Source organism: Equus asinus, chromosome 3 (genome assembly GCF_041296235.1).
Source record: "Equus asinus isolate D_3611 breed Donkey chromosome 3, EquAss-T2T_v2, whole genome shotgun sequence".
Lineage (NCBI taxonomy): Eukaryota > Metazoa > Chordata > Mammalia > Perissodactyla > Equidae > Equus > Equus asinus.
The window spans coordinates 77,533,796-77,561,782 of NC_091792.1; the positions used below are offsets into that span (position 1 = coordinate 77,533,796).

At 48.2% G+C, this 27,987-nt stretch overlaps 1 long non-coding RNA gene across 1 annotated transcript; it reads right to left on the reverse strand.

Annotated features, from left to right (window-relative positions):
- Positions 1-1,436: 1,436 nt before the first annotated feature.
- On the reverse strand, positions 1,437-27,893 carry LOC123276715 (uncharacterized). Its single transcript, XR_011502083.1, has 4 exons — positions 27,338-27,893; positions 23,912-24,007; positions 8,033-8,097; positions 1,437-1,682 (listed from the first exon to the last, which is right to left on the reverse strand). It is a non-coding gene; the product is annotated as an uncharacterized lncRNA (long non-coding RNA).
- Positions 27,894-27,987: the final 94 nt, after the last annotated feature.

Sequence of the window (27,987 nt, forward strand, 5' to 3'; positions counted from 1 at the left end):
GTGACTGTACTTAACGCTCAGGAATTGTACAATTGAAAAGGAGAAAACGCAGAGTTCTTCAAACAGAAATCAATTAATTTCAAAATTTATATAAACACCAAACAAAGACATAAACACGAAAATAAAAAAATGCTAAACATACATAGAGGGTAACCAGGGAGAGGAAGGGAGGTTGTTGTGAGGGAGAAGGTGGAAGGGATGGGTCAGGAGCTGGGGATGACGGGGATTGGAGAGGGAGCTCTCCCAGGGCCAACGCTGGGGCCTGAGACCACTGCAGGGGTCCAGCAGGAGCTGGAGCAGGGGTTGGCTCTCCCTGCTCCCTGGCGACAACTTCAGCCTGCCCCAGGGCCCTGGCAGGAGCCGAAGCAGGGTATGGCTCTCCCTGATTCAAGGCCCCGTCTTCAGTGGGCTCCACAGACCAAGAAGGAGTCATAGCAGGGGATGGCACTCCCTGGTCTGAGGCCTCATCTTCAGCAAGCTCACAGCCAGGGCAGGAGCAGGAACTGGGGAAGGCTCTCCATGCTCAGCTGGTTCGAGGACAGCCGGCTGCATGGCACCTGCACCAGCCTGAGTAGGGGCTGGCTCTCCCTGCTTCCGGCGTGAGGCCCCACTTGTCTCCTGCTCTTCTGCAGGAGCTGCTGAAAAGGATTGTTCTCCCCACACACGTGCTGAGTCCTGTGATGGCTCTGAGGTTTTTAGAAGAGTCCCTGAAGACGCCGGCCTTTTCCCCACACATGCCACTCCAGTGTTCCTGCACAGCTTCTCCTCCCTCGGGGAGATGGACTCCGTGTCCCCTTCCACCAGCTCCACACCCATCTCCCGAGTGGACCTCTGCAAAGACAGTGACCAACAGCCAGCCCAGAAGCATCAGAGCCCTGCTCAGCTGCCCCTGCTCTTTCTTCTGCCCTCTGCGCCTAATGCTCCCAGATCAGGCACCACCCTGTGTCTGCGCAGAATTCTCCCCGGGATGAAACAGATAGACCTCAGGGGCTCGGGAGAAACCTCGGGCAGACGGTGCTGCCCGGCACACCATGTCTCACCCAATCAGCCATGAGCTGGGTTGGCAATGGGACCAGCCCACCAGGCTTCTAACCCCTCATCAGCCTGCTCCTCCTCGCAGTGGTCCACTCAAACCACCCTTCCACATACACACACACACACACACACGCGCACACACACACACACACACAGAGGGAGGGGACATAGTGCTGTCCAAGTGGCCTGGCCTGGATTGGCCCACCCTGGGCGTCCCTGTGTTACCTTTGTGTCCCTCCCCACAAACGTCCAGAGACATCTCAAGTGGGACAGGAGCCTGCATCTGCATCCTGGGCGCTCGTTGCAGGCTCTGCTGAGGCTGCAGCCCCATCAGATGGGCAGACAACACGAAAACACGGTGCTTCTGATGCAGGGTCAGTGAGCCGAGGAGTCGAAAGAAAGATTTTTTGGACTCTCAAGGTCTGGCAGCGGTGCTCTTTTATTTAGAGAATAGTACAGAATAGCATGGGGACAGGATCCATGGGCAGTGAAGAGCTGCAGGCATGGGGACAGGACCCATGGGCACTGAAGAGCTGCTGCTGCTGCTGCATGGGGACAGGACCCATGGCCAGTCGGAGCTTCTGCTGCTGCCTGGAGTTGAGGGTTAGTGCTAAATTTATAAGTCATGGGTACATGACTTATTTTTACTGGAAAAAGAAAAGATGATGTAAAATTCATTAAAAGATTTCAGTGCAGATGGGTTCTGGTTATTGTGCGCTCATATAACTTTAGACATGAATCTGGTCATATAGATTGGCATCTAGGTGAGGATGCCCTGGGCTTCTCTCCCTGGGGCAGCCCTAATTCATACCATAAAAATCCACCGGGTCATATAGTTTGGCGTGTAGGCCAGGTCACCTTGGGCTTCTCTAACTGGGGCAGCCTTAATCCACATCACTCCTTCTAGACAAGTGCTAGACAAGTGAGCTGTTGGGGGCTGTCTCTAGGAGCTGGGTGCCTAGAGACCAGGGTTCCAAGTTCTCTTGGGCTCAGTGAGGTCATTTCCTGGGGTCCCCTTCCCTAGGCTTCCTGCTCACACAAGACCTCCCTAAGGGCCCCCTGGGCTGCTGACTGCTCACCCCCCATCCCAACACCATGGCCATCCACAGTTGCACCAACACAGCCCATCCCACCGCCCCCGAGGAGGCCTGGCTCGAGTCAGAAGCCAGCGTTGGGGACGCAGAGCTGGTCAGACCTGGCTCCTCCTTCTTGCCAGTGATGTCCCCCTGGACAGCCATGTGCCTCTCAGGGCCTCCCCATGCCCCAATCTGTGCGGTGCGGGTCATTCTAGCACCTACTTGCCACGGATGTCTTCAGGTGTCTAGACCTATCAATCCCTCTAGTGCCTGTCAACCCATGGGCCGCTACCCCATGGAGCTCCTGCCCAGACTTAGCACGGGAAGGGTTCCACAAAGGGCTGGGCAGGAGTAGGCTCCAGGGCCCTGGCAGGAGTCGGAGCAGGGGATATCTCTCCCTGCTCCGCGGAAGAGACTTCAGCAGGCGCCAGGGTCCCTGCAGGAGCCAGAGCAGGGGTTGACTCTCCCTGCTCTGCGGCAAGGGCTTCAGCTGACTCCACAGTCCCAGCAGGAGGCATAGCAGGGTATGTCCCTCCCTGGTCTGAGTCCATGGCTTCAGGCTGCTTCAGGGCCCAAGCAGGAGCCAGAGCAGGGGATGGCTGTCCCTGATCCACAGCCAAGGCTACTGCTGACTCCACAGCCCCAGCAGGAGCCGTAGCAGGGGATGGCTCTCCCTGGTCTGAGGCTGCAGCTTCAGCTGGCTCCACAAGCGCCAGCAGGACCCAGAGCAGGCATGACTCTCCCTGCTTCCTGATCATGCCTTCCACTGTCACCAGGGCCCTTGCATGAGCCAGAGAAGTGGATGGCTCTCCATGCTTCATGGCCACGCATTCACTCAGCTCCACATCCCCAGCAGGAGGCGTAGCATGGATGGCTCTCCTTCATCCAAGACCACCGCTTCTGGCTGCTCCAGGGCCCTGGCAGGAGCTGCAGCAGGGGATGGCTCTCCCTGGTCCATGGCCACATATTCAGCCAGCTCCACAGCCCCAGCAGGAGCCAGAGCAGGGGATGGCTCTCCCTCATCCACTGCCGCGGCTTCCACCAGCTCCTGTGCCCTGCCAGTCACCTGAGCAGGTGATGGATCTGCCTGCTCTGTGGCCGCATCTTCAGCCAGCTCCAGGGCCCTAGCAAGAGACTCAACAGGGGGTGGCTCTCCCTGGTCCAAGGCCGCCACTTCAGCCAGCTCTAGGGACCAGACAGGAGCCGGAGCAGGAGAAGGCTTTCCCCACTTCCTGGCCATGTCTTCAGGTGGCTCCACAGCCCCAGCAGGAGCCGTTGCACTGGAGGGGTCTCCGTGCTCGCTGGTCGCAACTTCAGCCGACTCCTGGGTCCCAGCATGAGCCGGAACAGGGAATGGATCTCCATGCTTGACAGCTGCATCTTCAGCTGACTCCACAGCCCCAGCAGGAGAGGTAGTGTGGGATGTCTCTCCCTGGTCTGTGACCACGGCTTCAGCTGGCTCCAGAGCGCCGGCAGGAGTCGGAGCAGGGGATGGCTGTCTCTTGTCCGAGGCTGCGTCTTCAGCCTGTGCCCGGGTGCTGGCAGGAGCCAGAGCAGGGGATGGCTCTACCTGCTCAGTGGCCACGGCTTCACCTGGGTCCACAGCTCCAGCAGGAGCCGTAGCAGTGGGTGGCTCTCCCTGCTCCCTTGCCACACCTTCAGCCTGCTCCAGGGTACTGGCAGGAGCTGGAACAGAGGGTGGCTTTCCCTGGTTTTCATGGCCACATCTTCAGCCGGCTCCAGAGCCCTAGCAGGTGCTGTAGCAGGGCATGGTTCTCCCAGCTCCACGGCCGTGTCTTCATCCGGCTGCAAAGCCCCAGCAGGAGCCATAGCAGGGGGTGGCTCTCCCTGCTCAGCGGCGGTGGCTACAGCCAGCTCCACAGTCCCAGCAGGAGCCAGAGCAGAGGATGGCTCTCCCTGCTCCCTGGCCATGGTTTCTGCTGGCTCCAGGGCCCAGGCAGGAGCCGGAGGAGGGGATGGCTCTCCCTGCTCCGTTAGTGTGGACTCAGCCAGCTGCAGGTCTCCTGCCACAGTCGGTGCAGGGGATGACTCTCCTTGCTCGGATGGGGGTGCCTCAGCCAGTGGGAGGTCTCCTGCAGGAACCTGTTTAGGGGAGGGGTCCCCTGGCTGTGATGCTTGGGCCTCAACCAACAGAAGGTCTCCTGCAGGAGGCTGTGCAGTGAATGGCTCTCCCAGCATGGATGGTGGGACCTCATTCCCCCACAGATCTGCTGCAAGAGCCTGTGCAAGGATGGCTCTCCCTGCATGGAGAATGGGTCCTCAGCTGCCTGCTTGTCTCCTGCTGGAGCCTGTGCAGGGGATGGCTCTCCTTGCTCAGTTAGTTGCGACTCAGCCAGCTACAGGTCTCTTGCTAGAGTCTGCAGGAGAAGACTCTCCTTGCTCAGATGGTGGTGGCTATCCTGTGGTAGGTTTCCTGCCAAAGCCTGTGCAAGGATAGCTCTCCCTGCACAGAAGGTGGGACTTCAGGCCCCTGCAAGTCTCCTACAGGAGGCTCTGCAAGGATGGCTCTCCTTGCATGGATAGTGGGGCCTCGTTCAGCTGCAGATCTCCTGCAGGAGCCTGTGCAGGAGATGACTCTCCCTGCACAGACGGTGGGGCCTCAGCTGGCTGCAGGTATCCTTCAGGAGCCTGTGCAGGGGATGGCTCTCCCTGCTCAGATGGTGTGGCCTCAGTCAGTTAGCGGTCTCCTGCAGAAGCCTTTCCAAGGATGCCTCTCCCTGCATGGATGGTGGGGCCTCAGCTGGCGGCAGGTTTCCTGCAGGATCCTGTGCAAGGATGGCTCTTCCTGCATGGATAGTGGGGCCTTACTCGGCTACAGGTCTCCTGCAGGAGCCTGTGCAGAGGATAATGTTTGGGGGGATAACACTCTCGTGGGAGAAAAAGGTTAAAAAAACTAGCTGTGCCAGACTGTATCCCAGCACTGTGTCTGTTCCAGGCTGTGTTTATCTTGCTCACCATTTTATTTCCATCCCTGGGGCAGTGCCTCGCACATGGTAGGTACCCATAGTCAATACTTAAATCCATAAGTGAATGCAAACAGAAAGTGCTGTGACAGTAGCAAAAGGGGAATTGGTAAGTCTCCCAGGGTGGAACAGAAGGGAGAGAAGGCATCATGGAGGAGGTGGCAGGGAATTTACCAGGTAGACTGGGGATGGGTAGCAGGAAAGGTTCCATGGCAGAGAGGAGGGGCAGGGGGGAGGCTTTAACTGCTGAGAGCATGTTGGGTGGCTGGAGTTTGATCTGCTTCCAGGGAAGCAGTGTGGGAGAGGCTGGAGGACCAGTGGAGAGTGAGCGATGCAGGATTTTGTGGAGTTGGGGGAGGAGGTGATGAAGGCCACTTGGGGAGCTTTGGGCAGGAGAGACAGGTGGGGAGACATGTGAGGAGAATTGACTGGATTTGGGGCTTGATTCGATGGACGGAGTGAGCTAGAGGGAGTCCAGCATGACTCCACAGGCCAAAGAGTGGCTGCTGATGTTCTCAGCCCAGATGGGGGAGTCCCAGAGGAGGAGCGGGCTTGGGCTGGGTGGGAGGGGGAAGCGAGGAGGAGGTAGAGAGTGTATCTGCTTTTAGGGTTGCAGTAGAGTGTAGTGCTACTTGCACAGGCTTCAAAGTCACATGTTCAAGTCCCTGCTTGCCCAAATAGTAACTGGATGACCTTGGACAACTTACCAACCTTCTCTGAGATTCAGTTTCTTGTTAGATGGTCTTGGATATTGTCTTAGCACAGTGGAAGGCATGATAAGCAGTCATTAAAGGTGCTTTTCATTAGGCTGTTAGAAAAATAGATCTGGAACTCAGTAGAGTCTTTGGGACTGGACAGAACAGTGTACAGTGGAGAGGGAAAGTCTTGGGAACAGATGCTGCCTCCCAGGGGAGTAAATAGTGAGGAGAGAAGAGGGCAGAAGACAGACCTTGGAGAAGGCTTCCAGCACTGAAGGGTAAGGAGTAGAGGCCGAGCTAGTGACACCGATTGGAAGCTATTAGTGAGGAGTTAGAGAGGGATGGGGAAGAGAAAGTCTCCCAGAGGAGGGAGCGTTTCCTTGGGGATGCAGTGTGATTGAGGAGCTCTTGGGTTTGCTACTTAGGACGTCGGGCACACTCCTTTAGCAAGAGCACTTTCTGTGCAGTGGCACAGAAGCCAGGCTGCAGTGGATTGAGAAAGAATCCGATGTGGAGGCCATGTGGGGCAGCCTGCCTGGATCCTTCCCCCTCATGGAGAATGAAGGAATGCTATCGTGCTTTGGGTCCATTGAGTAGGACATTGGGCTTTCAGAGACTTCTTCTCATGTACCTCTGCTCTGTCTGATAGGTTGCGTGTGGTCAGGACCATAGTCTGTTCCTGAGGGATAGAGGAGAAGTCTGTTCTAGTGGATGGGGCACAGATGGACAAACAGTGCCCCTCACACCCCCTTGGGAGGGGCCGTATGCAGCTGTGAGCTGTAGGGCTCTTAGGGGCTGGAACCATCTGCCTGTCTTTCACTCTTCCTTCTCTTATCACTTCCTGGGGACACTGTTCTCTTTGTGCGGTCCATATCCCCTCAGCCCCAGCTCCCCTGGACAGCACCTGCCAAACGGTTGGATGCAGGACTAGAGCTGCCCCTCAACAAAGGAGTTCTGAGCCTTTCTCTTCACAGAGACAGGAAACTGTCTGAAGCTTTCGAAGAAGACACAGGGGCCACCTGAAGGGAGCTCAACTGTAGCTGATTTGAGAATGTGATTAATGGAGGGAAGAATGAGGGACAAGCTTTCTCAACCCTGTATGCTGAATCTTTTTGTCTCTGATATTTGCCTGAGGGAGGGCCATTAAATTTAAGATTAAATCTCATATAAGTTCTCAATAATCCTACCACCGCATGAAGTCATCTTTGCCTCATTGTCTCCTGTTTTCTCCCAGTCCTTCTTCCTATGTGTCCATCATTTATACTGTAATCTTAACCTAGATGTGGCTTTATATGCTTCTTGTATCATTTCAATTTACAGAAAACATTTTTCCATGCTGGTAGAATGTTTTTTCTTTGCTGAGGAGATTTGCCCTGAACCAACATCTGTGCCAGTCTTCCTCTGTTTTGTGTGTGGCTTGCCACCACAGCACGGCCGTTGGCAAGTGGTGTAGGTCTGCACCGGGGAACCAAACCCAGGCCCCCAATGTGGAGCATGCCCAACTTAACCACTACGCCATGGGGCCAGCCCCATGTTGATACAATTTTCACAGTTACAGTTTTTAATATTTGCATGATATAGCATCATCTAATCATTTTATCAATTACTTCATTTTAGGTATAGAATACATTATTATTAACTATAGTCATCTTTTTGTATATTAGATCTCAATAGCTTATTTATTTCCTAACTGAGAGTTTGCACCCTTTAACCATCTCCTCATTCCCCTCTCACACCCCTGCTCCCTGGGAGCCACCATTCTACTCTCTGTTTCTATGAGTTTGACTTTTTTAGATTCCACATATAAGTAAGACTATGTAGTAATTGCCTTTCTGTGTCTGGCTTATTTCACTTAGCACAATGTCCTCCAGGTACATCCATGTTGTCAGGAAAGGCAGGATTTCTTTCTTTTTTAAAGCTGAGTAATATTCAGTTGTATAGATGGACTACATTTTTTTGTCCCGTCATCCATGAAAAGCCCTGTAGTTTATTCCCTATGGTGGCTGTTGTGACAAATGCTGTGGTGCACACGGGAGTGCGGATGTTACTTCAAGACACAGATTCTGTTGTCTTCTGTTTGGCCCCAGCTGTGGGATTGCTGCATCATATGACAGTTCCACTTTTAATGTTTTGAGAAATCTCCATATTGTTTTGCATAATGGCTGGACTAACAAAAACCAATTCCAGGTGGATTTTAAATACAAATGGAAGTTATAAAAATACCTTGTCCGCCACGTACCTTAGGAGAATATTTTCAAGGTCTTGGGGCAGGCAAGCATTTCATAGAACAAAAGGCATACTAACCTTAAAAAACAAAAGGATAAATTGGAAAGTATTAAAAAGAAGAACTTGTTTTTGTCTAAAGAAACTTTTAACAGAGTAAAGAAGGCAGACACAAAGGGCATAAATATTTGCCATTTATTTAGCTGACAAAAGATGACTCTGGGATGTGTCACTAACTCCTATAAATTGATAAAGACACACACAGACAATCCACCATGAAAAGAAATGGGCAGGAGATTTGACTAGGCATGTCACAAAAAAGATACCCAAATGGGAATCATTAGATGAATGGGTGTCCACATTATTACTCGTGAGGAAAATGCAAATTAAAATGACGGCGAGATACCCCTACATGTACGCCACAATGGTCAAAATCAAAAACTCTGACAACAGCCAGTGTTAATGAGGATGTGAAGCAACTAGAACTCTCATACACAGCTGTGAGGGTAAACTATTTCATCCACTTTGAAACTCTCTGGTAGTATCTCCTAGAGATGGACGTGCACATAGTCTATGACCCAACAATGATGTCCCCAACATAGATGTGTTCCTATGTTGGCCAGCAGACTTATACAAGATGTTCAGAGCAGCATCTTTTGGCATATCCTCAAACTGGAAACAACTCACTGGACATCAGTGGTGGAGTGGACAAATAAAATGGGTTAGGTTTCATAGTGCAATACCATACAGAAATAATGTTCAGCCACAGCCACATTCAAGAATATTGATGAATCTTACAAGCGTAATGAAAGAAGCTCGACATAGAAGGAGACACTCAGTATGATTCCATTTCAATAGAGTTCAAAGACAAGAAAGACAAATGGAAAGTTAGAATATTGATTTCCCTTGGGGGAGAGAGGCAGGGACCTGGGAGGGGGCATCAGGTGGCCGTTCAAGGGCAGCTCATGTTCTATTTCTTGTGGGTACCGGTTGCCGGATGTGTTCCCTTTGGGTAATTCATGGAACTAGGCAAGTATGATTTCCATAGTTTCTGGTATGTATGCTATGCTCCCAATCGCCAATCCAATCTTGTGATTGTACCCTTTTTGACTGATTAGTCCCAAGGCAAGGCACAGTGGTTGGCGCAAAGCTCTGGAATTAAGGACCTGGATGCATAGCCCAGATCTAACCTCTTCCTGCCTCAGAGACCCTGGCCAAGGGACTACCTCTCTAAGCGTCACTTTCTTCATCTGTAGGCTGGCTTGAAGATGGAAGCTGTCTCTTAGTTAGTGGGAGGATCCATTCCTTACTGGCACAGGGCAAGAACTCCATAAACAAGGGCTCTTGTGGTTGTTCTTGCTGTTCTTCCATGTTTGGGCGAGGGAGCTGGTGGATGGTGGCCTGTGGCGGAGGGAGGAGCAGGATGGGGATCAAGTGAAGACACGTTCTCCAGGTGAGGGTGAGGGGACAGAGCAGAGCTGATGCTGAGGTGCAGAGGGGAGGGTCCCAGGCCTGAGTCCCCTCCTTCCTTCCCCATCTCAGCTCCTGCCATCTGTAAACACAGGAGGTGAACTAACCAGGTGATCTCTAGATGGTTCACCCTTCCAGCTAGGACACTGGAGAGTTGGGAGGGTGACGGTTAGGCCATGAAAAGCCAAAAACAAATTTCCCAGTTGGATCCCCTCTCAAACACAAAGGACCATCTCTGGGAGTGAGTTGAGTTGGAGATCAGTGGTGGGATTATGGGTCCTTTCTATACTGTTCCTTGTACCTTTTTCTATTTGGGATGGGAGCCACCCAAGCTGAGGAGCTTCCTGGGTGGCTGAGGCTCCTGGGGTGTTTCCCTTATCTCAAGACTCCACATGAAAGGGGGTCCCTTGGCCCTGGAGAGCAGAGAGTCACGTTCTGTGGATGGGACGGCATGGAAGTCCCTGGGCTCCGGAATGCTCTGTCGGCCCTGCCACAGACCCTCCATGAGGGATGTCCCTGCATTTGATGGCTTGTGGGGGGATTACATTAAGAGGAGGGGGCTCATGCTGTCAGTGCCTGTCCTCCAGGGACCCGTGACCTTCTGCCCTCCTCCTTCTTGCCCTGAATCAGCCCCTAGCCTCCCCTTGGTGGAGCCCCATCTTCCCAGCCTGACCCATTAGAATCCGAACTCCCCCAGAAGCTCAAGAGGAGAGAGTCCATGAGTGCAGCTTTTGTCCACTCCAGGGTATCTACCCCTCTCAGCCTTTGGGCCTGGCCTCTCCCTGGGGGAGTCTGGGTCTCAGAAGCTGCACCTGGGCTCCTCCCAGCTAGCAATATGTGCTTCCACTCACATCCTGTGCCACTGAGCTGTGTCCACCTGCGGTGTGTACAATCCATGCACTGAGCCTTGTTTGGGGTGAAGGTTTGTGCTGCACAGGGAAGCAGGAGTGGATGGTGAGGAGGGGACAGATGAGTGAAAAGCTGCCTAGAGCAGGCAGGAGTCAGGGGAGCCAGGGCACGATATGGTCGGCACTGGGGGCCTTGACATCTGCAGTCATGATGTGAAGGTGGGAGCAGCCCGCGCTCTGCAGCAGCCTCGGCCCCTCTGACTGCTGGGGTCAGGTGCAGGAGAGGCACAGAGTTGGGCTCCCAGGGCAGATTTCACCTGGCCGGGACCATGGAAGGAATGGGCAGAGCTGCGGGTCAGGAGCGTGGGGCTGTCCCGGAGCTCAGTGTGTGCTGGGAAAGGAAGGATGTGATGTAGGGAAAGGAAAGTGGGCATGGAGCAAGGGTGGCAGACGGAGACCCACTGGGCTGAGGAGGTGTTGGGGGAAGGAACCAACAGTGAGAGGGCAGGAACGACACCAGTGGGTGCTGGCTAGAGGTGGCTGGCCTGAAAAGGGGTGTCAGTCATGGTGGAGATGTTTAAATGTGTTCTGTGAGGCCAGGGCAGTGGGTGGTGGGGTTCGAGTGGAGGAGGGAGGAGGCAGGGCCACAAGGGTCTGGGATGTCAGAAGGATCCTCTGGGTGGATGCAGAGTGACCAAGAGGGGTCGATTCACAGTGGTGGTGTAGAGAGAGAAAGGACTGGCTTGCACACCCACCTCGATGCACACCCACCTCGATGCACACACACACGAACACACACACACTGTGATCAGAACACAGGGTGCTGTTGGCCCAAAGGCTGAGCACAGCTGCCTCTAGTGCTGGCTGATGTTGACGGCCCACTCCTTGTAGCCACGCCACTGTCCCTAAGGCCCCTCCTGCCCATGGAGACCCCACTGAAGAGCTTCATCTGCATGTCCTGATTATTCATCTTTTCGTTGAAGTCGCTGGTGCACTGGTCCCTCTCCAGGATGAAGCAGACATGGATGATGGCTCTCCACCCTGGAAGGGACACAGGTTAGAGCCATGTTGGACTTGTCAGGGTCCACGGGGATGGGGAGGGACCTAATGCCTGCAGGAGGGAGAGCAGATGTAGGGGGAGCCCCCATGCAGGGAGCTGCATGGTCAGGAGGGCAGCAGTCTCAGACCATCAGCAAAACAGAATGGATGTGGCTGGTGGCTGGCTGGGGTGCCCTCAATCCTGGTTCTCTGCTGGCCTCAGATCACCACCCTCAACTTGGCTCCTGAGGCTTGTTTTCCCGAGTTCTCTCATTGCTGCAGGGAGCTTAGGAGCAGCTGACCCAAGCCCCAGACTTGCAGACCGGGTCTCTGGATGGCGTAAGAGGAGATGACGGACACTGTACCAGCAGGATGTGGTGTCGCCTGAGGGCAGGGCCTGGTGAGGTGGGGGAAGCACAGGAGCCCTGTCCCTGGGCAGGGGCCAGCTTCAGTGAAAAAGACTGCCAGCTGGAAGGGTGGCCAAGGAAGACTGTGCTCGGGCTCCGGGAAACTGTAGAAAGTTGGTTCTTGGACACGGTGTGGACAGAACATGAGCTGCATGTTGGGACCCACCAGGATGACAGATGACTCTGAGCAGTGGAGGAAAACTGCCTCCCCAGGTGGAGATCTGAGGTTTCAGTGGACCGCGGGAGATGAGTCTGTCCCCTGAAAGGTCAGCCAGATTTGTTACTGAACCTGATGTGAGTTTGCTCACCTGTTGCGCAGCAAGCCAATCTCTGGCACCGGGTGTGGTGGAAGAAAGTAGGAACTTTATTTTTGCACAGCGCTGAGCAAGGAGAGAGGGCAGCTAACGCTGAAATCCCAAACTCCCCGAAAAGCTAAAAGGAAGGGTTTTTATTTGGGGCTTTAGGTAGGGGAGGGGGAGCATATGGCCTTGCTGGTCGGAGCTTTCCCACCAGCCTGTCTTTTGCCTTGAGACTACTTGCAGAGAGGAGGAAGCCTGTGACCTTGCTGGTCAGCAGCTTTCCCACCGGACTGTATCTCTTTGCGGGGAGGAGATAATCCAGGTGCTTGTCCTTGATGGTATCTGTCTCCATGGAGGATAGTGGATTATGGAGCCAGGAAGCCAGAGAGTAAGCAAGGAATGAGTGTGATTTTAAACCCATATATTCTGGGTTTAATGTGGGGAAACTGATATCAGGGTCCGTATCATAGCCACTATAGAAAGCAGTATGGAGTATCCTTAGGTAATTAACAATAGATCTACCATAGGATCCAGCGATTCCACTGTTGGGTCTTTATCCAATGAGCTTGAAAACACAAATGCATACAGATACATGCATCTCTATGTTCATGGCAGCATTATTCACAATAGCCAAGACTTGGAAGCAACCTAGGTGCCCATCAAGGGACAAATGGATAAAGAAGATGTGGTATATATATACACAATGGAATACTACTCAGCCATAAGAAATGATGAAACCTGGCCATTTGTGACAATATAGATCAACCTTGAGGGTATTATACTAAGTGAAAAATGTCAGAGGGAGAAAGTCAAATACCATATGATTTCACCCATAAGTAGAAGACAAAAACAACAGCAAACAATCACATATCAACAGTGATTGGAGTAGTGGTTACCAGAGGGGAAGGAGGGAGGGAAACGGGTGAAAGGCGTGGCTGGGCACACATGTGTCTTGTTGGATTGTAATTAGTCTTTGGCTGGTGAACATGATCTAATCTACACAGAATTTGAAACATATTATGATGTATATCATAATATACACAAAAATTTAGAATTACAGTCTGGATCCAAACTTCCGTATTTTTAAAAAAATGTGTTTAAATTCTTAGAATAGTTTCTTACTTTACATTGATCATCACTTTAATCTGTGTTACCTTTTTGTGTGTGTGTGTAAGGAAGATTGGCCCTGAGCTAACATCTGTTGCCAATCTTCCTCCTTTTTTTTCCTTGCCAAAGCCCCAGTACATAGTTGTGTATTCTAGCGCTTCTATGTGGAATGCCTCCACAGCATGGCTTGATGAGCAGTGTGCAGGTTCACATGCAGGATCTGAACTGGCAAACCTTGGGCTGCCAAACAGGAGCACAGGAACTTAATCACTAGGCCATGGGGCTGGCCCACAGCTTCCATATTTTATGCTAATCTTAAATAATGCTATCCAGCAAACTGAGTAAGAGGGAAAATTTTCCAACTTGTTTTATGAGGACTGTAAAATCTTGATACCAAAACCTTACAAGGACCCTACAAAAAGGGGAATAATAAACAAACAGAAAATTAGACTTTATGAATTATACCATTAACTATAACAGCAAAAGCTTCAAATATGAAAGATTAAATTTGATGAAATATGTAGAAGACCCCTAGATTACAAACAACAAAATATTTTTAAGAAAAATTTAAAAGACCTAAATAAAAGGAGGGCTGCAACATGCTCATGGATTGGAAGACTGTGTACTTAGAGATGTCAATTTTCTCCAAATTTTTCTATAGAGTCAATGTAATGGCAATCAAACTAAAAGCAGTTATGGGTGGTGGGTGGAGGGACTTACATAATGAGCCAAAAATAGTCATGATACTCTTGGAGAAGAAAAATAAAAGCGATGGACTTACACTGCTAAATATCTAGACTAAAGCTATAATAATTGAAACAGGGTGCTATTGGCACAACGTTATACACATAGACAAATGGAACATAGAAGTCTGGAAGTACACCTACAGATAAGACAGATGATATTGCAATGTAGTGGGGGAAGGATGTTCTTTTCAATAAATAATGCTGGGTAAGTTGGATGTGAATATGGAAAGAATACATTTTGATCCCGACCTCACACCATACACAAACATCAATTTCAGGTGCATATAAAATCTAAATGTGAAAGATATAACAGTAAAGACTCTTTTAGAAGAAAAAATAGAAAAATATTTATGAGCTTCGAGTAGGACAGATTTTTTAAACTGGACATTAAAACACTATACAGGCTACAAATAGAAACATTGCACTACATTAAAATTAAGAACTTCCAGTTATCAAAAATTACCATATAAAGCCTAAAAATGAGAGTTACAGAGGAGAAAGGGTATCAATACTTACGTTGAAGAAAGAACTCATGAGCAAAACATATTAAGAACCCTTACAATCTCACTAAGAAAAAAGCTGACAATTCAATAGAAAATAGGCAAAGCATTTGAACAGGCACTCACAACAGAGAACATCCAAATGGCTGATCAACATATGAAAGGCTCTTAACATGATTAGTCACCAGAGAAATGCAAAGTAAACCTACATTTGAAATAGAGTCACTCACCTCCTATGATGGCTAAAATAAAAAATACAGACACACCAACCGAATTTTGGCAAGGAGATTGAACAAGTGGAACAACTGGATTTCTCATACACTGCAGGTTGGAGAGTAAATTACAACAACCACCACTTTGTGAAACACTTTGTCAGTATCTGCTATAGCTGAGAATGAGAATACAGCCAACAGGAATGCTAGTATTTGGCCACCAAGGTCTTGTTCTAGAATTTTCATACGAGTACTATTTATAACAGACCAAAGTGGAAACTATCCAAATATCCATCAATATTAGAGTGGGTAATTAAACTGTGGGATAGGCACACAATGCAAATCTATTCAGTAACGAGAACAAATGTCTAAACACAACAGCAGGAATGAACCTCATGAAGCAAAATATTGAGCCAAAGAAGTTAAACACAAAAGAGTATGCCCGTACAATTCTAAATTTATCAAGTTCAAAACCAGGCTCAATTTAGCTATGGTATTCAAAGTCAAATAGTAGTTACCCCTGTGGGACACTGATGGAAAGCAGAATAATAAGAACTGCTGGGGGGCAAGTGACATTGTTTGTCTTGATCTGTGTGCTGGTTACCCTATGGATTCACTTTCTGAAAATTCATCATGCTGTACCCTTATGATTTGTTCAGTTCTCTGAATATATGGTATACTTAATAAAATGTTTTTAAACCCATATTACTCCTACAAGTATTAGGATTTAGTAGAGGGGTCAGATGAAATAATTAAAACTATAACACACTTCCTCTGTCTTTGACAAAATGAATAGTTAAATAGATCACACTTTCTAACCTAGAGAATCTAATTCAGTTGCTCAGCAAGCAAGCAGTCAGATTTGGGATCTAATGTATTAGGCCACATAAGCATTTCATTTAATATCTCAAAGTAGGGAACAAATCTAATCATTTGTAACATAATGGTCACTTTCTTAAAGGGCTCTTGGGTAAGAGCAGAAACAAAGACAGGAATCAGAAAATAGTAGCAAAGACGTGAGATGACAGAGTGAGAGAAAGAGAGGATACATAAGTGAGTAGGTTGAGTGAGGCTGAAATTTCTCCAGACTTCACTTATCCTGGAGCAATGTCAGCAGTTCCAGCTACACATGGCACATTGAATATACATAAAACAAATACAGTGATAAAAATGTTTCTGAACTACATTTTGAAAACTTGTGGAGAAAAAAACGCGGGAAGCCCAAGAGAGGGTCAGAGAATGAGAGAGATATGAGACAAATACTAAGAAAAGAATAGAAAGGCAGACAGATGCAGAAGACATCAAAGAGCAAAAAGAGGTCCAACTTCAGACCTATACGGACTTACTTCATCTTTTCCTCTCCAGATGCAATTCTACCTGCAGAAGTAGTGACTTTAACTCATATGGCAACTGATATAAATGTTGACAACGTGAAGGAGTAATGGGACTTGTATGTGAATTTCCATCTTACTCATGAGCAAAACAAAATGTGGCAGCATCATGACATTAACAGTTGATCAGACATAGGACAAGTGCAATTTGATTAAATGTAGGAAAAAAGAGAAAGCCCAACTCTATTGTTCCTGAAACCATTAGTGAAACAGAATCTAATGAAGAGGAAAGACCTCACAGATTATTTATTCCCTGCCCTTTCCTGGCATACAAACTTAGGAAACTTGGCTCATTCCTAGTAAAATATAGAGAAAGTCTAGGTATTTCTCAAATTAAACTGACTCTTATATAAGATTCTGTTTCTGCAGGTGGGACAGAGACGCTTAGGGCTTCTCTATAAGGATATTATCAATGATCCTCAGTTTGGACACATTAGCAGATATATGACTCTGTAGGAGAAAATTTTTGTGTAGCCTATAAGCACTGCCCTCTTGTGAAAAGATTGCATCCCTGAGGAAAACCACTTGTCCTATATTCCTAGTAACAGCCATGGCAGGAAGGGGTGGACCCAGAACAAAAGAGGTTGATTCGTATCCCCCATCTCACTTATGCTCTGGCCACACAGGAAGAGAAGAGGTGTGTGGAGAGTTCTAATGTGAGGTCCTGAAGGGAGAGGTGTGTGAAAGCAGAAGGGAAGTAAGACCAAAGGAAGAAAAATTGATTCCTCTCTCCAACTTTAAAGGGAAAAAGGCAAATGGAAAGAGACAGAGTAAGTTAGAGGGGATGAGGGAATGGTGGACACAGCCAGCATAGGAGAAAATGAATTTGGAGTGCATTGGTTTAATGACCTGAAGCTTCAATAGATATGTGTCTTCATAATCACTGAAAATAAAAATAAATAGGCTTAAAAGAGGACAAAGAAGAAGAAACGGCATCTTGGATGATCATCCCAGTCTAGCCTGGTGATGACACAGCCTGCACACCATCAGATGGCAACAATACGAGAGTCCCCACGGAAGACCTGCTGAGCTAAACCCTTCCCAAACTCCTGACCCACAAAATAGTGAGAAAAATAAAACAATTATTGCAAGTTGCCAAGTTTCAGGATAATTTGTTAACTAGCTAAAGGTAACTGGAACAGCCACCCAAGACAGAAGCATATCTGCCTGGGCAAAGAGAACTGCCAGAGAAACACATGGGTTAGGGGCATTGGATTTATGGGTGTTGCATGGGCCCAGGGTCCGGTATGCAGCCCCCAATGGTGGTAGAGCCCGTGTCAGAGGTGCTGCCGCTGCAGGCTGTGTCACAAGTTCTGCTGTGGCTCCTGACACCTCAGGTTGAAGATGCCACCTTCCACTGCTGTGGGAGGGGTAGGTGTGAAGCCAGAAGTACCTTTTCTCCTCCTGTAGCCTCTGGTTGTTGTTGTAGGTAAGTGTGATTTTTGAAACCTCGCATCAGGGCACCACTGCCTCTGCCAGTGGTATCTGCATTTTGAATGCAGACCTTGATGTTGAAAGACCAGGGTCAGAGTCATTGCTGCCTGGGGAAAGGGAGGGGGCTAGTTCACTGGCACTGCTGTGTTGCCTGCAGTCTCAGGGCATGGGCGCCCCCCACCATCGTGGGGGTGGGGTAGGGCTAAACCGAATGTCATTGTTCTTCCTGCAGTCTCTGGTCACTGGCCCGCGCTGGTGAGCATTTTGAAATCTCAGGTCAGAGCACCACCACCCTTGCTGTGGAGATCTGTGCTGTGGATGCTGTACCCACGGCTGGAAACACCAGTGCCACTGTCAGAGGGAGAGAGGGAGCTGGGTCGCTGGCACTGCTGTGTGTCCTGAAGCCTCAGATCGTGTGCACCACCCACCACTGCTGGGACAAAGAGGGGCTATGCAACAAGCACCATGCCTGCTCCTGTAGCCTCAGGCTGCTGATGCATGCAGCTGTGCTCCTCAGGTTAAGACACCAGAACCACCACGGGCAGCATACACATTTTGTATTGCCACTGCCTTGGGAGGGGTAGGGGGCTGCTTCCCTAGTTCCATTGCTCTAGCCCACCAACCTTCTGATGTATAGATGCACGGAAGTCTCAGGCATTCTGGTGTTCTTTGCAGCGAGTCCTTTTTTGGTCAATTGATGTCCCACTAGGTGTAACGTAAAGTGGACAGACAAAGAGAACAACTGACTTTACCATGATGCAGCTGTCACGTTTCTTTTTTTAAAATTAATTATTTATTTATTTTCTGATGTACATCATAATATATTTCGAATTCTGTGTAGATTACATGATGTTCACCACCAGAAAACTGGTTATAGTCCATCCCCTCACATGTGAGCCTCATCACCCCTTATGCCCTCCCCCCTCCTCCCTTCCCCTATGATAACCACCAATCCAATCTCCAATGCTATGTGTTTGTTTGTCATTGTTTTTATCCTTTACTTATGAGGGAGATAATATGGAATTTGAGTTTCTCGCCCTGACTTATTTAACTCAGCATAATACCCTTAAGACCCATCCGTGTTGTCACAAATGGCCAGATTTCATCTTTTCTTAGGGCTGAGTAGTAGTCCATCGTGTATAAATACCACATCTTCTTTATCCATTCGTCCCTTGATGGGCACCTAGGTTGCTTCCAAGTCTTGGCTATTGTGTATAACGCTGCAACGAACATGGGGTGCCAGTATCTTTGTGCCTTTGTGTTTTCAAGTTCCTTGGATAAATACCCAGCAGTGGGATAGTGGGATCATATGGTAGATCTATCCTTAATTTTCTGAGGAAACTCCATACTGCTTTCCACAGTGGCTGCACCAGTCTGCCCTCCCACCAGCAGTGAACAAGCGTTCCCTTCTCTCCACATCCTCTTCAATATTTGTTGTTTCCTGTCTTGTTATTTATAGCCATTCTGACCAGAGTGAGGTGATCCCTCTTTGTAGTTTTGATTTGCATTTCCCTGATAGCTAATGATGTTATTTTACTTCTGTATCTGAAATCTTTTCACATGTTATATTAATGTAGTCTATAAAATTGGAGTATGACCAACAGCGAGAGTGAGGAATGCTAGCAGTAACTTCCTGCTTCCATTCCTTGACTTCTCTTCTATGATATGGCACATGGGGAAACCTCAAAAGTGTCCTGTGGGTAACAGAGGCTAGATCTTTCTCACTGTCTTCTCAAAAGTGTTGGGTAGAAAAAGAATACAGAGAACTTGGTTCCAAGATGGAAAAAAGCCAGGGACTCTAGGGAATATTTCTCTCCATGGTTAATTGACCCTTAGAGAAGATATCCCCATGTTGTCTTCAGAGCCACGTTCATCGAGATAACTAGTTCTCCTGACCTCTACAGACTAAGTCCAAGAAAGCCCTTTGGGAATGCTCATCTCCGTGCATACAACAAGTGTAATTGGCATCTTGAGTAATGGTTTTCAGAAGAGATTCAGGATGTGTCCTCTGGGTTGGAATCTCTGATGCCATCTACTTAGTGTCTTTGATTTGCCTCAGGTGACATCATCATAGGTCATCTGGACTAGGGCTTGATTCATTTCTCACAGACAGTACTCCTCTTCCCTCACATTTGCCTTGTTTCAGACCAAGTCTCATTCCTGCTAAGAAAACATTCACGGAGTCATGAAGGGGCTAATTCTAAAAAGACCAGTGCTAAAGGCAAATTCTGGTTTTATTAAATAGAAAAGGGGGTATAAAGCTAAGAAGAGAGTGCCTTCAACGATTCAAAATAGCAGAAAACACAAAACAGATTTTCTTTTGACTCTAGGCCCATTGATGATTAAGCTGGTGTTAGATGTAGCTTCTTAATCAGGTAACATTAATTGAAATTCTTATTGCCTAAGCTTGCATGGCCAGTTTGGAATGGAGAGGCATCTGAAATATAGGTTTAGAGGCAGCAGAAGCATTTGCATGATTCAAAGACCCAACTAGTAGACGTTAAGGAAGTCCAGTTACTTAATCTATCCTGACGTGTGCTGATGGAGCTCAAAACCTGAGCATACCTTGCAAGAGCCTTACAGAATTACATGCACTGTTGCTCTTGATGATGGTCTGTCACTAGGATAGTTAGCATAATCAGTGCTGACTGTGGAGGACAATATAGTCTATGCCATTCCACCAGTAAATAGAGATTTCCAGGGTTAGAGAAGGGAGTCTGATGAGCACCTCAGAAAAGACTTGTTTGGATGACCGATAGCCAATGTGTGAGTCAGCGCGGGCCTATCCTGCCCTCTCCATTTCACTTCTATACTTGTTCTGCCCACGAGTCTCTGCAGCGGAAATTTCAGGTAAGGTAATGTTGGTGTTTCAGGAATCCATGAAATCTTTTTTAGAAACTGGGCACACCCTGACAATGTCAGTTTATGTCCTCATTCGTTAAATCTGACGGTGATACTGGTCAGTTCATGAGGAAAGCTGCCTGATGAGGCAGAGGAAAAAAAGTCAGTTGAGAGCCACAAATCGGAATGGGAAATTACTAGAAAAGCTACCTGGGGCAGGAAGAGAGAGGACATGAATCAGATGATGGAAAAGTTACGCTACAGAGATTTAAAGAGAAAGATGGGAAAAAAAATGAGGAAAGAGATAGGAAATATATGAATACTTTAGTAAAAGGGAAATGTGTGGATGTCTGCTTAGGGCTGGAGTGATCAGGAGGAACATAGAAAAGTTGAGCCCTTAGTCCACAAGAAGCTGAATTTTAAATAGTGTGAGATGACAGCCAAAATGATGATACTAGGTGGCATTAATATGGAGAGAGTTAATAGATGTGGCTTCTTTCTTATGGTCAAATCACACTTTAAAGAATACGTTCAGCTCTGAGTTCTTCACTTTAAAAACTAAGTAGATGGTGTGGAATGCACGGAGAGCTAGGGAGACTTTTAGGAGGAAAAACACAAAGAGGGATAGAGTGGATATTTTGAGGATCAGTGTAGATTAGTATTCTGCACTAGGCTTCACCATGGCGACCAACTCTCATTTTGAGAAGTATTCATATGAGAATTAGATACAGGGCTGATTGGGAGAGTTGGTTGATTAAATATTATAATCTTAGTTTTGTCAGCCTGATCTGTAATTTGAAGGCTCTCAAGTCTACCTAGGACACATATCCTGTTTGTTTTTAGGTACATAAGTACAATGGCTTTGTTATGTTTCAACCTGGCACCCATTCATATTTCTTTAAACTATACTTAACTTCCAAATAAAGACAATACTGAGTTTTCCTTCCACCTAACATGATAAAGGTTTCCATGTACAATGAAAAACATGTTAACCTTTTCCCAAGAAGAGGATACAAAACACACTGTTCCTTTCCCCATAAGAGGATACAAAATCCTTTTTTTTGTTTTTAGGCAAAATTCATTTACTCCTATCTGATTCATACCCCTCCTTTTATGTCATATAACTTAAATACCGAGATATGAAGCTAACCATATTGTTATAGCGTATGTTAGAAATGGTGATGAAGGAGAGGATGAAAACAAAAATATTTAGTTAATATATTTGAACAAAATATTCATATCAAAACAAGGAAGAAAGGCCTGTAACTATTAAAATTTTAGTTTTTGCAGCAGCTCACATGATCATAGCTGGTGTTTATAGCTGCCTTCATTCACTACCCATTCCATATTCCCTTAGTCTACAGTTGGTCAGTTTCCTTGTCAGGTGGGGTGACATAAGCTTCATTCTGGAATGATCTGGACCATTAGTAGTCCTGTCTGAATTGGGTGGTTATGGGCTTTCGCTGACTTTCACCACAAAGAAGCTCCCTAGAAAATCTCCTGCATTGCAGACATGCTCCTCCTTATCTCCATGGTGTAGGAGCAACTGAATTTCCCCCTGCGGCTCAGGATCGGTCACATCAGCCAGTATATAGTACATCCTTAGTTTGTTGATTCAGTGATATGTGGAGCCAAAAGTGGCAGGATAGCAGGCTCAACTCTCAGTAAATGAAATCATTGTTGTGTCATCTGGTAGAAAAACACTTGTCTTTGGAACAAAGACCTCTAACCCAGCAGAGCCTAAAAGTGCAGAAACAGGAAGCAAAGATTTTCCTGGTGGATCATAATTATAAATTTTCTAGTGAGAGGACTCATTCCCATTTTTACCTCTTGATTCCTGGTCCCGAGAACCTGATTGATGGAAGAAACAGCATCAGAAATTAGATGCAGATTAGCAGTATTTACTACATCCTGGAGGACATTGTCCCAGCCATATGTGGTGTTTCCAACCAGCTGTTGCCATAACCGAGTCTTCAAAAGACCTTTCCACCATCATATTAAACCAGTTGTTTTAGGAAGATGGAGAATATGCTAAGACCAGTGGATTCCATGAGCATGGGCCCATTCCCACACTTCATTTGCTGTGAAATGAGTTGCTTAGGCAGAAGCAATGTTTCATGGAATACCACTATGGTGAGTAAAGCATTCTATAGGTCCACAGGTGGTTTTTTGGCAGCAACACTGTACGCAAGGAAGGCAAACCCATATCCAGAGTAAGTGTCTATTGTAATAAAAACAAAGCACTGTCCCTTCTGTGATGAAAGTTATCCAGTTGACCCACTCTACCACCAAGTAGCTGGCTGTTCTCCTGGATAGTAATACCATATCAAGGACTCAATCTTGGTCCCAGCTGTTGGCAGGTTGGGCACCCAACAGTGGCTGTAGCTAGATTGACCTTGGTGAGTGGAAGCCCATGTTGCTGAGCCCATGTGTAGCCTCCATCATGTCTTCCATGACTACTTTGTTAGTGGGTCCATTTGCATCAACAGGAGTGACTGAGGAGGAGTCCTAACTGACATCCACAGAATGGGTTGGCACTTGGATAGGATGACTCATTCTGTGGATGATAGTAATGGGCATTTCTTCCTTGTTTTTTATGAATATTTGGCATGATTTTGGTTGTATGCAGGATAGTTATACGTGTTAGGCAGAAGGATGACTTTGTCCTGTTTCTTTCATGATTAAGTGTGCTTTAAGGAGATGTGTATGTGTACCAAGTTGACATGGGATGGACTCTGGTCGCTTTGTAATGTGTCAATGGGGCTAGGATGAACTACATTTCCCAGAGTTCCAATGTTTGTGTGTTTCTGGCTAAGGGGGGCCACAGGAGAGATTCTCAGGGAGATGTCGAGGCAGAAGGGAAGCAGCTGCTGTGTTGTTTACAGAATGTAAAGTTGGCGATCTGCTGGCTCACCTCATTGTTGTGAAGCAGCAGCTGGGCCTGAGATTGGCTCTACCTTGCCCTCAACCTTCCTTTAGCATCTGTGACTTCTGGGCCAGGTGTGTGTGTTCAGCCTCATGAAGAAGGTCCCTGACTTCCACAAGATAACCATACCACAATTTCCAGAGACAGCAAGAAATGACATGAATTTCAGTCCATGTTGCGGGGTTACAGCTGAAGCATGTGGGTTCCAGCCTGCAATTGATCTACCACACTTCATACCCATCTTCCCTTCATGACTGCTTGCCACAGGGACTTCAATGTCCAGCATCAGACACAAAGGTAACAGCCTCACACAGACTGCTTAACCAGCTTTCATACTTGCACAAGGCCAAATTTCCATACAATCCATTAAATGTATATGTCTACGTATGTATCAATCTCTTAGTGGTTCAACTTCTCTAGTTAACTCTGACTGTTATAATAAGCAAAAATACTATACATGTATTATTTATACATATAAATATAATATATAGAAAATTTGTTGTATACATAAGGATAAAAGTACAAATGTTTACAAAAATATGAAACTGTATACATGTGTTTACGTATTTTATAAAAGCGTATTTGTGCGTATATGTACTTATAAAATATATACATAAGTGTGTATAGATTTCTTTCTTAAAGAGGAGAGACTATTGTTTTGGAGTTTGACACTTACGGGGGCCAGTAGATTCCAGAATTTCAGGGTGACCATGTTTGTGAAGAGAAATTTGAAGTTCTCACTTTTTCTAAATGGGTACTTCAACAATTTGACCTGTTGAATAATTAGAAATAGAAAAATTTTTCTTCAAAAATTCTTTTGTAGATCAAAAGGTAATATTATGAGGTATACTGAGCCCCAGTATTTCTGATATCATTCTTCCTTTCCACTTCCTGTTACCCAAGGGACACAGAAAGGGGAGATGCGGCAGAGGAATCAGACCTCTCTGGCAGACTTCATCCTTGAAGGCCTCTTTGATGACTCCCTCACCCACCTTTTTCTTTTCTTCTTGACCCTGGTGGTCTTCCTGATTGCGGTGAGTGGCAACACCCTCACCATTCTCCTCATCTGTGCCGATCCCCAGCTTCATACACCCATGTACTTCCTGCTCAGCCAGCTCTCGGTTATGGATCTGACGTATGTCTTCCCAACCGTCCCCAAGATGGCTACCAACTATGTATCGGGCAAGAAGTCCATCTCCTTTGCCGGCTGTATGACCCAGCACTTCCTCTATTTATCTGTGGCTGGTGCTGAGTGTCTCCTCCTAGCTCTCATGTCCTATGACCGCTACGTTGCCATCTGCCATCCACTGTGTTACACTGCTCTCATGAACAGAAGGGTGTGAAAGCTATATAATGTTAGAATCCACTGTTACTGCAATAAAATAAAATAAAATAAAATAAAATAAAATAAATTAAAATAAAGAAGTGTAGGAGCCTCAAGAGGCTAACAGGCTTTTGAAAAGTTATTCTAGGGATTTGTATGGCTTAGCTCAGGGCGGCAGACACCAGCCTGAGACACAGCTGTGACACAGCCACTAACTTCAACTAAATCATGTTCCGACTGGAGGGAAATCAAAACTACTGTAATCATAATTTATTGAAGGCTTCACTTTGTGCCAGATCCTGTGCCGACTGCTTTGCACCAACTGTCTCATTTAATCCTCACATCCAAAAGGCAGGTTACCGTTATTCTCCCCATTTTCAAGGTGAGGAGGCGGAAGCAGAAAGATGGCAATCTGCCTGGAATTCACAGAAGGATTCTCTAGGTAATGACACGACTTTTGGACAAGATTTAAAGGTTTAACACATTACGGTGAAGATGCAGATCCCAGTATCACAGAACGTGAAAAACACTGAGTCCTGCCAAATGTATTAAAACACTAATTATGGATCCTCACAATCTCTTGGCCTGTTTTCTCAGATGAGGGAAAACCCAGCGTGAAAAACCGTTGAGGAGATGTCTGCAGAGGAGGACTACGTCTGGTCTTTAAAGCCGGGAACTATCCCAGTAGATTCTGAGTCAGTGGGTCCAGAGTAGGCCTTGAGCGTCTCTGTGCTTTTCAAAAGCCCCACAGGCTACACTTCCGTGCCCTTGGAGTTGGGAAGTACAGTCATGCCCTACATCGGGACGTTTCAGTCAACAACGGGGGTCCCATCAGATTAGTCCCCTATGGCCTAGGTGTGTAGGAGGCCCTGCCATCCAGGTTTAGGAACTCCGTGGTGTTGGCACAGTCTTGAGATTGCCTGACCACGACACACTCCTCAGAGCTTATCCCCACTGTTAAGCAAAGCATGACTATACTACCTTGGATTCTCCACAGTCCCAGACCCTGCACTGTTTAGATGACTGCACACGCAGAGGGCACCGTGTCTGAGGCAGAGAGCAGCTGGAATCACAAAAGCTCTCAACAGGGAGTCAAGGAAAGGCGTGCTCTGCTTACACGACTCTCTACTTTGCTCTGGGTCTGAACCATTTCATAGCTAATCTGCTTTTTTGAACCCAGCAGCTTTGCAAAAAAAAAAAAAAAGGTAACCAACAAACACTAAACAAACCAATATAAACAATACATATTAAATAAGCCTAACCCTACTAGGCTACTGAAAAGGCTTTGATTTCCCTGGGATAATTTGGACAGCATTAGATTGTTTTACCAAGAGCAGCCAAGTCGAGGGAGATTATTTCTAATTCCACAGTGCTGCAGATGCGGTCAGTAGCCACCGCAAGCTGGAAAGGAAACAAAGTTGGCTGTAATCCATTCCAGTTCACACGTTTCACCAGGGACAGCCTCCAAGCCTTTACTACTTATGTATGCGTTTATCCATTTCTTTAATCAACCACTACTAACGCCTACTAAAGGCCAGACACTGCTCGAAGTACTTTACGGATATGAAATATCCTCTCACCTTTACACTCACCTATGGAGTGTGTATGATAATCATCCCTGTTTTACAGATCAGGAAACTGACACACAGAATGGTACAGTAACTTGCCCAAGTTCACACAGCCCATAGGTGGCACAGCCAGGACCCATTTGACAGAGTCTGGCTCCAGAGTCCACGTTCTGAATCACCACGCTTAGCCTCCAAAAACCTACAGAAAGCGCCAGCCTCAATCGAAAAGTTCTGTTTTCCCCACCCTACAGTCCCTACGCGGTGGCCCCAGTCTCCAGGGCATTCTTTCAGCTCCTCTGACAGGCCACACTCCTCCCTTGCCCTGTCCCAACACTCTCCCGCACAAGTCCTCCTTTTCTTTTAGGCATCTGCTCTCAGCTTCAACATCACTGCCTAAGTCACAAAGTCTAACAGGAAATGCCGTATTTCTCAACACTCAACACAAAATTGCTTTCACATAACTCCTAGGTAATTTGTTGCCGCCTATCTGTCCTTTCCAACTAGGCTGTGAGGTCCAGTACGTCAAACACCCTGTCAGTCTTGCTCCTCAAGTGTCCAGACCACTGAACACGCGCCGACCAGAGGAAAGGAAGGACTTGTCCCAAAGTCAACTCTCCAGACTTTCTGTGGAAGGAGGGAACAAACGGAGCACCCTCGAGCCTCATGCTTTCTTTGCCATACTTTCAAGTGTGGGACACATACCTGTGCTCACAACGCTCCCCGGACAGCCCCCACTGCACCCCTAACAGGTAGACTTCTGCACAGTCAAGGCCTTTGGAAAGCACTGGCTCTGCACACAAATATTATGTGGCCCTCGACAGGCCACTTCCCCTGAACCGGCCTGAGCTTCAGGCCCACGACAGGCTTCGTGAAAACCCCAACGGAACGTAGCCTCGAAAAGAGGGAGACCTGCACTCCTCAGAACGCCTCGAGACCAGTGTCCTTATCGACTTCGCGTCTGTCCTTCCAAGAAGCCAAGACCACGGGTGCCACTTCAGCGCCCGACTCCCGGGCACCGCAGCCCCAGGCTGGCCCCGTGCCCGGCACACACCGCCCGTTCCACAAACGCCTGAAGCGCACGAAGAGACCCCCTCGCTCCCCGCGCCACACAGCTGTCCCTCGACCTGACGGGCACCTCTCGGCGCACAAGCCTATTCCTCAGGGACACGCTCGCCTCCCACCAGCCCCCAGGCCCACGCCCCCCAGGTACCTCTCCCAGATGGAATCATCTTCGCGGGCGCCCTGGTCGTCCGTGTCCAGCGAGCAGGAAGAGCGGGAGCTGAAGGAGGGCCTCCTCAGGCTAGCGGCCATGGCTGTGGAGGGCCCGGGCTGCTGTGCCCAGCGGGGACACGGAGCGGAATCCACGGACGCCGGGGGAACGGACGAGCGAGCCCGGCCCGGGAGAGAGCAGCACAGCGCGGCTGGACTCCGCCGGGCTTGGCTCTGGGCAGGCAGGCGCGGCTCGCCGCCGACGCCTCCCCGGACGGTGGCCCAGCAGCCGCGCGCTCCTCTCCTCGCGCGCGCGCCGCCGCCCAGACGCTCCCCGGTCGCTGCCCCGCCCCCCCTTGGGCGGTGGACTGCGGACAGCGACAGGGACACCCTCCTGGGAGAACTCCTGCGGCCCCGCCCACACGCTTCGGACCTTCGCGGAACGGGAAGGTGCGCTGAAAGGGACGCAGGGTCCCCGCTATGCTCGCTCTCGGGGAACTGCAGCCTCCTCCCTCGGCTTTTACTTGAATGTCACACCCGAAACCATGCAACGTCTAGAAGAAAACATAGGCAGTCTGCTCTTTGACATCAGTCTTAGCAGCCTATTTTCAAGTACCACGTCTGACTGGGCAATGCAAACGAAACACCAAA